Source organism: Bombina bombina, chromosome 3 (genome assembly GCF_027579735.1).
Source record: "Bombina bombina isolate aBomBom1 chromosome 3, aBomBom1.pri, whole genome shotgun sequence".
Lineage (NCBI taxonomy): Eukaryota > Metazoa > Chordata > Amphibia > Anura > Bombinatoridae > Bombina > Bombina bombina.
This window is the reverse complement of record NC_069501.1, coordinates 222,003,119-222,017,158: the sequence shown is the minus strand read 5'-3', so window position 1 is coordinate 222,017,158 and position 14,040 is coordinate 222,003,119. Positions and strand designations below refer to the sequence as shown.

The following is a 14,040-nucleotide window of genomic DNA, read 5'->3' as shown; positions in this document are numbered from 1 at the left end:
TAATGCAGTGTGTATAAGGCTCTGAATAGATCAGTAGGCAACATACTGAACTAAAGACCAGGTGACACACATTGTAATCAAGTACAGAAACTCTGATTAGCAATCCCACACATACCCTGGTGTGGTTATTTCACTGTTACTGTAAATTAGGTCATTTCAACATTGTCATTTATTTATCTAGATTGTTTGGCAACCATCCCTGATATTATGTAGTATAAGCACAAATGAAAAGAAAGTCTCATCTGCACAAAAAAAAGAAGCTGTATTTAGGTTCTCTGATTGTGTGTGTGTATGTCTGTGTGTATGTTTATATTGGTCCTATCTGCAATAATGAAGATTATATATGAGAATACATATTATACTATTTATTTTTTAAGTCATTAGGAAATGCTTATTTACTATAGAGTTATAGCATTATATTGGTTTTTCTTAATGTTTGGTTATGCAGAAAGGTTTATATTTTGCAGTTCATGTTATGCATTTGCAATAATGTTTTTTCATTAACTAATTTTTGGTATTTTTTGTTTAAAACAAATTCATATATTTTTTTTACGTGCATTCCTTTTTGGATATCTGTTTATATGTGTGTACAGGAAATATGTTCTCATATGCAATCCTTATTAGGTTGTATATGTCTACTGCATGTATATCAGTTTACATATTGTTTCTTTATATGTAAACCTTTGTGTCTTGGTAACATTGTAGATATTTTATGTCCCATTCCATTATTTAGGGCATTTAATATTTACCATACCTATGTATGTATATACATTTTACTCTGCCTGTTTTAATTCCTAAACATAGTCTTATAGGACTTTTACAGTTTTCAGTGTAGCAAGGAGCTCATTTAGAGGAAATCTCTCTGTAGATATTTTTACCATATATATTTTTAATTGCTACATACTAAGGCCCAGATTACGAGTTTTGCGTTAGAGGCTATGCGGTGCTAACAAGCAGTTTTGTCTCACCGCTCACTTACATGCAGCGCTGGTATTACGAGTTTTCAGAAACCCATCGTTAAAAAGACAAGAAGTGAGCATTGAGCAAACTTTTGCTCATTACCGCACTCCAATACCAGCGCTGCTTAAGTCAGCGGTGAGCTGGTCATACGTGCTCATGCACGATTTCCCCATACGAATCAACGGGGAGAGCAGCGTAAAACTCAGTAACACAGCCCCATTGATTCCTAAGGGGAAATACATTTTATGTTTACAACTAACACCCTAACATGAACCCTGGGTCTAAACAACCCTAATCTTACACTTATCAACCCCTAATCTGCCACCCCAGACATCGCCGACACTTACATTATAATTATTAACCCCTAATCTTCCGCTCCAGACCCCGCCGCCACCTACATTATATGTATTAACCCCTAATCTGCTGCCCCCAACATCGCCGACACCTACATACTATTTATTAACCCCTAATCTGCCACTCTCAATGTCGCCGCAACCTACCTACATTTATTAACCCCTAATTTGCCACCCCCAACTTCGCTGCCACTATATTAAAGTTATTAACCCCTAAACCTAAGTCTAACCCTAACACCCCCTAACTTAAATTTAATTACAATAAATATAAATAACTATTACTATCATTAACTAAATAATTCCTATTTAAAACTAAATACTTACCTATAAAATAAACCCTATGTTAGCTACAATATAACTAATAGTTAAATTGTAGCTACCTACAATTTGATTGCATCAGCCAATAGGATTTTTTCTACCTTAAAGGGACAGTACACTGTAAAATTGTTTTTCCATAAATGTATTTTAAATGACTTGTTATGCCAACTGCAGAGTATAAAATATTTGAGAAATTGCATTTTCGGGTTTATTTGTGTATCTGAAGTAGCTGCTTTTGTGCTTTGAAACCACAGCCTATTACAATGGGTTGAGCTTCAGGTAATATCAGGTCTCATTATGTTATCACTTTTATGTACACAGAATTGCTTCCTTATCTTATATTTGTCTGCAACACCAAAGCTCAATACATAGAGAGAACAATGGAAAATTATCATTTTATTACTTAACTATCATGCCCCCCACTGAGGGTGTAATCTCTTCTGCTGGCTGTGTTTACTTAGGCTTGTCAATAGCGTATACGCCAGTATCAAAACTTTCAGTATAGGTTGGGAAACCACAAGCTAAATTAGCTATTTCAAATGCTGAAATATGAGTAAAGGAGCTACTTGCAACCAATTTAATACACTCTAGCAGGTAAAAAGGATCATTGGGAATAATTTAAAGGGGAGAAAGTTTTTAGGGGAACTGTCCCTTTAATTCCGATTCGCTGATAGAATTCTTGAAGATGGACCCGCTCCGCGCCAGATGGATGAAGATAGAAGATGCCGTCTGGATGAAGATAGAAGATACCATCTGGATGAAGACTTCTACCCGTCTGGAGGACCACTTCGCCCGGCTTGGATGAAGACTTCTCCTGGCTTTGTTGAGGACTTCAGCCCGGCTTGGATGAAGACGTCTCCCGGTAAGTCGATCTTCAGTGGGTTAGTGTTAGGTTTTTTTAAGGGTGTATTGGGTGGGTTTATTTTTAGGTTAGGGACTTTGGGCCTGCAAAAGAGCTAACTGCCCTTTTAAGGGCAATGCCCATCCAAATGCCCTTTTCAGGGCAATGAGGAGCTTAGTTTTTTTTAGATAGTATTTTATTTGGGGGGTTGTTTGTGTGGGTGGTGGGTTTTACTGTTGGGGGCGTTGTTTGTATTTTTTTTTACAGGTAAAAGAGCTGATTACTTTGGGGCAATGCCCCACAAAAGGCCCTTTTAAGGGCTATTGGTAGTTTAGTTTAGGCTAGGGTTTTTTTTATTTTGTGGTGCTTTTTATTTTGATATGGCTATTAGAATAGGTGTAATTAGTTTAAATATCTGTAATTTGTTTATTATTTTCTGTAATTTAGTGTTTGTTTGTTTTTTGTACTTTAGCTAATTTAATTTAATTTATCTAATTGTATTTAATTTATTAAATTTATTTAATTATAGTGTAGTGTTAGGTGATAGTGTAACTTAGGTTAGGTTTTATTTTACAGGTACTTTTGTATTTATTTTAGGTAGGTAGTTATTAAATAGTTAATAACTATTTAATAACTATTCTACCTAGTTAAAATAAATACAAACTTGCCTGTAAAATAAAAATAAACCCTAAGCTATCTACAATGTAACTATTAGTCATATTGTAGCTAGCTTAGTTTTTTTTTAGGTAAGTATTTAGTTTTAAATAGGAATTATTTAGTTAATGATAGTAATATTTATTTAGATTTATTGTAATTATATTTAAGTTAGGGGGTGTTAGGGTTAGGGTTAGACTTAGGTTTAGGGGTTAATAACTTTAATATAGTGGCGGCGACGTTGGGGGCGGCAGATTAGGGGTTAATAAATGTAGGTAGGTGGTGGCGATGTTAGGGACGGCAGATTAGGGGTTAATAATATTTAACTAATGTTTGCGAGGCGAGAGTGCAGTGGTTTAGGGGTTAATATGTTTATTATAGTGTCGGCGATGTTGGGGTTAATAAATGTAGGTAGGTTGCGTCGACATTGGGGGCGGCAGATTAGGGGTTAATAAATATAATGTAGGTGTCGGCGATGTTGGGGGCAGCAGATTAGGGGTTCATAAATATAATGTAGGTGGCGGCAGTGTCCGGAGCGGCCGATTAGGGGTTAAAATGTTTATTATAGTGTTTGCGATGCGGGAGGGCCTCGGTTTAGGGGTAAATAGGTAGTTTATGGGTGTTAGTGTACTTTGTAACACTTTAGTTCTGAGTTTTATGCTACAGATTTGTAACGTAAAACTACTGACTTTAGATGGCGGTACAGATCTTGTAATTTTAGGGTGTACCGCTCACTTTTTGGAATCCCAGGCAAACTCATAATACCGGCACTATGGGAGTCTCATTGAAAAATTACTTTTTTTTAAAGTACTTTTTTTTTTTTTTTGTACGCATGGTACTTTTTTCAGTTTAATGTCCCTTTAACTCAGCAAACGGTCATGCTGTTCCCTGGAAAAGCTTTAAGATTAAGACTGAAAAAGGAGGGTTCCCAGAGTAATAAATCCGGGCCTTTATAATCCAGTATTTCCTTGTTATTACTTTTTTTAAAGTGCGGTACTGACATCATTGCATGACGGCCAAAAAGGTGTGTGGGACACCTATTCTGACAAGACTTTTAATAGCGGCGTTAGGGAAAAAGCATCGTTATGAAGCATAACAATGCTTTTTCACTTTTTTTTTTTTTTTTTTGTACGCATGGTACTTTTTTCAGTTTAATGTCCCTTTAACTCATTCATGTGACATAGAAATTTGAAAATCTTTTAAAGACAAAAAATATATATAATAAATAAAATAAAGGAATAGCATCAACATACAGAAATAGCTTTGTTATAAAGCTGCACTTAATTTTATGTGCAAGTTTGGCAACAATCACTGTAGCCATATCTGTATGCTTAGACATCAATTGGTTTTTTCCTAACCAGAAAAAGCAGCTCATGAAACTGTCCTTTACTATGTGCAGCCCAGAAACTAAATCCAGGAACATTCCTTGCTGTAGAAGGGTAGTGTTTAACCACTAAGGCAACTCAAAAATAAAATAAAAGTGTGTGTGAGATAGATATTATATATACACACACATGCCCTGTTACCGCAGCTACATTGTGATATGCCAGAGGCACAGATTCGTTATGCATCTTGATTAAATCAGAACAAAACAATTTATAGGAAACTGGCATTCAAAATTTAAGAGGGGACAGGGCAAAGAGAGAAAAAGTGATAATTACTATTTTAAATCACAAGGTTATTTAAAAGATAAGAACCAATCTAAACATTACGTTTATGAGATATTGCACACACGCGGATACAATAGATCCCATAACAAACACACAAACATGCAGAGAATGTTAAAAAAAAAAGAAAAAAAGAATTTAGAGTCCAAGCTGCTGAACAGAGGTATTTATAGACTCGATTCCAAGTGGGTAGGAGACCATATAGCCAAGGGGACAGTTTGTACCTAACATGTGTAGGGCCCTTCATTGCTGCCAAGTGCTGTAAATCTGGGAGAAATACAAGGAGAAAATAAGAGGGGGGTTATACCCACCCAAGAAAATACAACAATCTAGAGAAAACAACATTGGCTACAGCTGAAGTGCAACCACAATGAGCATATAGTTAGACAACCAGAAAGATTCATACACTGGGGTGGTCATATAGTCTGTAGAGCCATGAGGCCTATTACAACTTGCTTCATCAAATTGGAATGGAGGGTGCTACTTTCACAAATCCAGGCATTTTGCGCTGTACCCCTGTAAAAGTCTGATTATCTAGTAGACCTTTACAGTAATTGAGTTTGCCTTTGCAGACAATTCATCAGTTTACATGGCAGAGAACTTCACACAAGTATCTGCAACATCTGACCCTTTTGGCATTCAAAGTGTTGTGAGATTGTAAAGACCACAGTGCATAGACTGCACAGTTTGCACACTTCATTAAATTAAAAAAATAAAATGTTTTAACATTTTCTTCCCCCAGAAAATTAGATTTACTTGATTACATTCCTTGACTTGTATATAAATCCCAGAATTAATTGCACACTCCAGGCAGCAGATCCCAACCTGCACCAGAGCCTTGTCACCAAGGTAGCTTCAGAACACACATTAAACAGTATGAGTGGGCAAGTGCAGGAACATAATGTCAATACTAGCACCTTAAGTACAGCACGGGAGTGAGGGGCTAAGTGATGTCCTGCAGGTCTCGAAGCAAGGAAGGGATCTTTTGCATTATATGATTTATGGGTGATCTGCAGGTATTTGGCAAGGGATACATGAGAACAGCTGTGTATTTTTGCAGCATGGAAGGTGTATGACAAGTCTGGCAGGAGGGAGATTAAGGGACACAGTTTAAGACAAAGAATGTCTGACAGGATCAGAATTTAGGAGTAACCTGGATAGGGAAACACCAGTGGGTACCGGTCCCTCTGGCAGTGAACTGTTTAGAATATTATTAAATTAACATTACTACCATTAGATCCAGGACTCCAATCCCAGTAGTCAGTACCCTGAGAAGGCTCATTCCATAGGCTGTTCCACATAAAGAATGCAGGGATAATTTAACAATCAGGTGAGTCACCTGGCTCCTGCACACCCTTTAAAAAAATAATCCAGATCTACGTAAACAAATGGAACAGCTATCTGCCTGAGACTTATGCTATGTATACTATGTACTGGCAGTGGCGGCTGGTGAATTTTTAAGATGGTGGTGCACAAGACCCCGCCCCTTTGAGAACGCCCCACCCCTCAAATGGCCCCACCCATTTGAACCAAAACCTAAACTCTTGAATCTGATTATATATATGCACTGGTCTGATAAACACTATTTATACATATCTTACTTACATTTCATATATAATATCTTTATAACAGCAGCATGCTCTTACCTTACACCTCTTCTATTCTATTTCGATATTGCGCCGAAAGAAGAGCAGTATGAGAGCGTGCTGCTGTAAAAAAAATGTGTCTGTGTATGTGTCTGTGTGTAGTAGTAGTAGTGTTTGTGTGTGTGTGTGTATATGTGTCTGTGTTTTGTAGTGTTTATATGTGTGTGTATGTGTCTGTGAGTAATAGTAGTAGTGTTTGACTGTTTGTGTGTGTGTGTGTGTGTGTGTATGTGTCTGTGTGTAGTAGCAGTAGTGTTTTTATATGTGTGGGTATGTTTCTGTGTGTAGTAATGTTTATGTGTGTGTATGTGTCTGTGTGTAGTAGTATTTATGTGTGTGTATGTGTCTGTGTAGTAGTAGTTTTTATGTGTGTGTGTGTCTAGTTGTAGTGTTTATGTGTGTGTATGTGTCTGTGTGTAGTAGTGTTTATGTGTGTGTATGTGTCTGTGTGTAGTAGTAGTTTTTATGTGTGTGTGTGTCTAGTTGTAGTGTGTGTGTGTGTGTGTGTGTGTATATATGTGTCTGTGTGTAGTAGTAGTAGTGTTTATATGTGTGGGTATGTTTCTGTGTGTAGTAGTGTTTATGTGTGTGTATGTGTCTAGTAGTTTTTATGTGTGTGTGTGTGTCTAGTTGTAGTGTTTATGTGTGTGTGTGTGTGTCTAGTTGTAGTGTTTATGTGTGTGTGTGTCTAGTTGTAGTGTTTATGTGTGTGTGTGGTAATGTCCCAAACATAAAAATAATGTTTTGAGAAGATAAATAGTCTGGCCCAGCTATTACCAATAGATGTTTTAATTACAGTCATCAGTTAAACAGTAGACAAAACAGTCAAATATTTAAGCAGATTATATGTGGGGGGGTTTTCTCTCCCTATAAAACAACTTCATTTCCCCAGCTTCTCTTTTTTCTATTTTTTCAGCTTATTAAACTCACAGTTCTGCATCAAATTGCACCCTGGTCCCTGAGTAGAACCACTGAACCAGCTGCTGAGTGAGTATTTTTGTACACAGACTTTATAACTTAGGAAGCCAGCATTCTTTTAGCAGGAGATTTATAAATAAACAAATGTCACTAGCAGTGCCAGTGAAATAATGACGAATTATAATGTGCATTGGTAAAACAAAACATTATTTATCTCATTATTTAGTAAGCGATGGTTAACATGAATTTATATATTAAATTAATACACAGCATTAGTGGTGCCCTCTGGTATTTACAGAGAATTTTAGCACAGAAAAAAACAATGATGTTGCTGTAAATGTAGATTGCAGATTTGCAGGCAACATTAGCGCCGCAAAGACAAAGGTTACTCACCTGTATGCAGCAGCAGCAGACGTAAACCAATCATACACTGTGACTCACCATGCAGATCTGGGTGCTGATCAGTACATAGGGCATCTTGTTGTTGTTGTTGCGGCGGGATAGGATCACACACTATGTTCCTTCCATGTTCAGCTGTCACTCTACCTGCGAGTCTGCGACGAGAACCCTACTCACAGTCACAAGCAACCTGCGACAATGAAAGCATACCGCCAACTGCCAGGCCAGCCAATCACTGCACGTAGAAAATTCAGATGACGTAAGGAGGCGTTTCCGGAAGTGTCTGTAGTGACAGTCTGAGAGGCTTTAACTCTATTGTTGCCAGCGTTGGCTGTGTATTGTGTTTTCATAATATCTGGTGTCTGGGTCCATAAATTAAAAGGGATACATAATGTATCCCTTTTAATTTATGGACCCAGACACCAGATATTATGATAACACAATACACAGCCACTAATTGAGGCAATGTTTTAGTGATTCGACTTGATGCTTCCCTTGTATATTCTCTGGAGATTTCTCATTCACTGCTATATTATATACTGTGCTGCCTTACAGTCTGAGCTTTGAATTAAGCATATTTGTTGTTAGTAGAGAGGAGAAGAATGCAAATATGTTATGAACACATTTTGCAAGTCTGGGATGCTTTATACTGCGTTTGAGTTATGTGTGTGTACCTTTCTCATTTTTTTCACTAAAACTCTCATCTTACAATGTTTCCTCTTAGTGATACAGTGCTCAAGAGACTTTGGCTTATCTGTTCATCCACTTTTGATCCCCCAAATTATTTAAATCTAAGCCAATAAACCTGCACTAGCGGTTCTTCAGAGGGTTAGTACTAGTAGCTCAGCTCTTAGTGTGCGAGTGTCACGTGACAGCTGGCTCCTGCACACTAAGAGCTGTGCGAACAGGAAGGCTATGGGCTGGCCTGTAGGTGGCGCTGCAGTCAATGCAGTTTTAAAGTGGAAAGTGCTTTTGCCTATACTTCTATGTATCGCACGTGCGATACATAGAAGTATAGACAAAACAGCCCTTTCCACTTTCAGGTTTCAGCCTTGATAGTACACTGCACAGTCTCACAGACACAGACAGCACACAGGAAAATAATACATTTATTAATAAATATAATATAAAATAATATAAATAAAAAATAAAAATAAAATTTTCCATAATTTTTTTTTCTCTTTTTTTTTTTCTTCTGCTCATTTTTTTTCCCCTCCTCTGCCCCCTGGGGGTTCACGTGCGACAGTGCACATATGGAGGAGCCTCCACTGTGTACTGGGGAAGGTCTATTATAGTATGAGGGAATGAAGCATCACTCCGAGAGCCCTTTAAAAGCCAGTTATATAGTGTCATCTAGAAATAACACCAGTATGTACTAGCTCAGCAAACGGTCATGCTGTTCCCTGGAAAAGCTTTAAGATTAAGACTGAAAAAGGAGGGTTCCCAGAGTAATAAATCCGGGCCTTTATAATCCAGTATTTCCTTGTTATTACTTTTTTTAAAGTGCGGTACTGACATCATTGCATGACGGCCAAAAAGGTGTGTGGGACACCTATTCTGACAAGACTTTTAATAGCGGCGTTAGGGAAAAAGCATCGTTATGAAGCATAACAATGCTTTTTCACTTTTTTTTTTTTTTTTTTGTACGCATGGTACTTTTTTCAGTTTAATGTCCCTTTAACTCATTCATGTGACATAGAAATTTGAAAATCTTTTAAAGACAAAAAATATATATAATAAATAAAATAAAGGAATAGCATCAACATACAGAAATAGCTTTGTTATAAAGCTGCACTTAATTTTATGTGCAAGTTTGGCAACAATCACTGTAGCCATATCTGTATGCTTAGACATCAATTGGTTTTTTCCTAACCAGAAAAAGCAGCTCATGAAACTGTCCTTTACTATGTGCAGCCCAGAAACTAAATCCAGGAACATTCCTTGCTGTAGAAGGGTAGTGTTTAACCACTAAGGCAACTCAAAAATAAAATAAAAGTGTGTGTGAGATAGATATTATATATACACACACATGCCCTGTTACCGCAGCTACATTGTGATAGGCCAGAGGCACAGATTCGTTATGCATCTTGATTAAATCAGAACAAAACAATTTATAGGAAACTGGCATTCAAAATTTAAGAGGGGACAGGGCAAAGAGAGAAAAAGTGATAATTACTATTTTAAATCACAAGGTTATTTAAAAGATAAGAACCAATCTGAACATTACGTTTATGAGATATTGCACACACGCGGATACAATAGATCCCATAACAAACACACAAACATGCAGAGAATGTTAAAAAAAAAAGAAAAAAAGAATTTAGAGTCCAAGCTGCTGAACAGAGGTATTTATAGACTCGATTCCAAGTGGGTAGGAGACCATACAGTCAAGGGGACAGTTTGTACCTAACATGTGTAGGGCCCTTCATTGCTGCCAAGTGCTGTAAATCTGTGAGAAATACAAGGAGAAAATAAGAGGGGGGTTATACCCACCCAAGAAAATACAACAATCTAGAGAAAACAACATTGGCTACAGCTGAAGTGCAACCACAATGAGCATATAGTTAGACAACCAGAAAGATTCATACACTGGGGTGGTCATATAGTCTGTAGAGCCATGAGGCCTATTACAACTTGCTTCATCAAATTGGAATGGAGGGTGCTACTTTCACAAATCCAGGCATTTTGCGCTGTACCCCTGTAAAAGTCTGATTATCTAGTAGACCTTTACAGTAATTGAGTTTGCCTTTGCAGACAATTCATCAGTTTACATGGCAGAGAACTTCACACAAGTATCTGCAACATCTGACCCTTTTGGCATTCAAAGTGTTGTGAGATTGTAAAGACCACAGTGCATAGACTGCACAGTTTGCACACTTCATTAAATTAAAAAAATAAAATGTTTTAACATTTTCTTCCCCCAGAAAATTAGATTTACTTGATTGCATTCCTTGACTTGTATATAAATCCCAGAATTAATTGCACACTCCAGGCAGCAGATCCCAACCTGCACCAGAGCCTTGTCACCAAGGTAGCTTCAGAACACACATTAAACAGTATGAGTGGGCAAGTGCAGGAACATAATGTCAATACTAGCACCTTAAGTACAGCACGGGAGTGAGGGGCTAAGTGATGTCCTGCAGGTCTCGAAGCAAGGAAGGGATCTTTTGCATTATATGATTTATGGGTGATCTGCAGGTATTTGGCAAGGGATACATGAGAACAGCTGTGTATTTTTGCAGCATGGAAGGTGTATGACAAGTCTGGCAGGAGGGAGATTAAGGGACACAGTTTAAGACAAAGAATGTCTGACAGGATCAGAATTTAGGAGTAACCTGGATAGGGAAACACCAGTGGGTACCGGTCCCTCTGGCAGTGAACTGTTTAGAATATTATTAAATTAACATTACTACCATTAGATCCAGGACTCCAATCCCAGTAGTCAGTACCCTGAGAAGGCTCATTCCATAGGCTGTTCCACATAAAGAATGCAGGGATAATTTAACAATCAGGTGAGTCACCTGGCTCCTGCACACCCTTTAAAAAAATAATCCAGATCTACGTAAACAAATGGAACAGCTATCTGCCTGAGACTCATGCTATGTATACTATGTACTGGGGAAGGTCTATTATAGTATGAGGGAATGAAGCATCACTCCGAGAGCCCTTTAAAAGCCAGTTATATAGTGTCATCTAGAAATAACACCAGTATGTACTAGCTCAGCAAACGGTCATGCTGTTCCCTGGAAAAGCTTTAAGATTAAGACTGAAAAAGGAGGGTTCCCAGAGTAATAAATCCGGGCCTTTATAATCCAGTATTTCCTTGTTTATTGGTCAAAAACCCCATAAAGGCATTGGGGACATTTCTGTGTTTTAAAGAGGTGGCTGTGTTGCATCTCAACTTTACCCTGTAACAATTTGCTCCATTTAATACAAACTAAACAAAAAAACTGGCCATGCACATTGGATTTCAATCTCCATTTTTTCCCCAAGGTTTGTCTGGTCCTGTTCACAAGGTTAAACACATCCTTGCCAGAGACCTGCTTGGAAACACTTGACACCCTTACAAGGAAGCTCCGTCCAGAAGGCAAATAGTTAACCAAGGTATATATAGAACTCAGAGGGCTTTCTGCCCATTGAGAAAAATGAGGGAGAGTGGGGGCGTCTGCAGTTTGGGCTCCTCAGTCCATGGGTCCTGTTGGTGGCTATTTATCCCCAGTTGGGGGCTCCTGCAATGGACAACCTGTTCATCGCAGTATGTTGGTTAGTAAATAGTGGGATTCTGGGTTCCGGTACGGATGGGACCAACTGATATAACTTTCCCTTCACTCACTGCGGCCAATACCAAAATCTGCTCCAGTGTGTACTCTGGATCTATTCACGAGAAACATGGTGAGAACAGCAGCGGCGTCCCACAATCCCTGGTACTCATCGTGCTGCTGACAAGCTGCCAGAGAGCAGAGGACTGTCTGTCTGAGCCTGTTGTTCCTTTACTACAGGATAGAAGTAGGGGTGCTCCATGGCTTCACGTGCCATTAGTCCCTGTTGATGGTCATATCGCAGCAGCTTATCTAGAATATCTAGTGCTTCTGCAGTCAAAGGTGTCTATTTTCACTATGTTTGAAATTCTCCCAGCGCTTTCGTGAGTGCTGTCCTAAGATGTCATTGAAATGGGGATCCAACTCTATGTCATATTTCTTTAGGTATCCATAAAGCTCATCTGTGTCCAGTACTTTTGCAATCCGGACCAACTGATCATAGTTATCTTGTCCGTGAAAAAATGGCTCCTTTCTGAAAATCATACTAGCCAACATGCAGCCCAGGCTCCACATATCAAGGCTGTAATCATACATCTGATAATGTACCTGGAGGCTACACGCATATTATACTCTTGCGCTGGATGGTAGAACTCTGCAAGGCCCCAATCTATCAAGCGAAGCTTTTTCTGCTGGTTGTCAATCATGACATTATGTGGTTTCACATCACGGTGCATCACCCCTTGACTGTGACAATAGTCCAGAGCCTTCAGCAGCTCATACATGTAAAAGCGGATATCATAGTCTGTAAGGATCTGATACAGTTGCTTAAAGTCTGTATTATTGATATATTCAAAAACCAAAGCTGGGGTTTTAGACACAGGATCTTTGATGGTATCTAGAAGACGGATAATATTGGTTCCTCCACGCAGGTTCTCGAGAATCTTCACTTCTCGCTTTATTTTCTTATTTTTTACTGGCTTGAGAATCTTCACCACGATCCTCTCATTGTTGGTGATGTTTATGGCTTCAAACACCTCACTGTACTTGCCGCGGCCAAGTTTCCTGACTAGTTGATAGTCCTCTTGGTTTCCCCAATTAGGGACGTGCGCCTCGTAGTCCCAGTACTCGCAGCTCCTTAGGCTGTTAACGTCCGCATAAACCCGGGCTCTGCTCCCGGCCTGCGGGCCCAGCATGGCTCCGGGGACACTGGAAAACAGGCCCCGCAGCCCCGGGCTTGGGAGGCGGCAAGAGGCTGCACGCAGGATAGTTAGTGTACTTTTTAGCACTTTAGTTATGAGTTTTATGTTACGGCGTTGTACCATAAAACTCTTAACTACTGACTTTTAAATGCGTTAGGACTCTTGACAGGGTAGGGTGTACCGCTCACTTTTTGGCCTCCCAGGACAGACTCGTAATACCGGCGCTATGGAAATCCCATAGAAAAAAAGATTTTACGAAGTCTACGCAAGTCGTTTTGCGGTAAGGACAAAGAAGTGTGCGGTACACCTATACCTTCAAGACTCGTAATACCAGCGGGCGTAAAAAAGCAGCGTTAGGACCTCTTAACGCTGCTTTTTTACCCTAACGCACAACTCGTAATCTAGCCGTAAGTGTTTTTCACTTTGTAAGTATTTTAGTAAATACAGTCTCTGCTTTTTTGATTAGTTTTTATCTGTATCTGCATTATATCTATTTATATAGTTTGTCTAAACAGTCAGGGCATATTTCATACTGAATTGTAAAGTATATGCTAGTGTTTTGTGTAGGCTGTTTCTTGTTATATAAAACTTGATATAATTTTTTGCATATATTTATATATTTCAGTATGAAGTAAATCCAGACTTCCTGATTCATTCCTTTATCTTTCAGGAGATTGGGACTGGAGTTTATCTTTTCCTAAGAAGCAGATTCATCCTAATTAATCAGCTAAACTGAAACTCTTTGGGCAGGATTTAAAGCGTTGAAGCTAAAGGTTGTAAATTTTAATCCGGCTATGGCTGCTTGTTTTAAAAGACGACTCTGGTT

General features: G+C 38.7%; 1 pseudogene; it reads right to left on the bottom strand.

Moving 5' to 3' along the window:
- Positions 1-11,560: 11,560 nt before the first annotated feature.
- Positions 11,561-13,275, bottom strand: LOC128651567 (casein kinase II subunit alpha'-like; annotated as a pseudogene).
- Between the last annotated feature and the right edge of the window lie 765 nt (positions 13,276-14,040).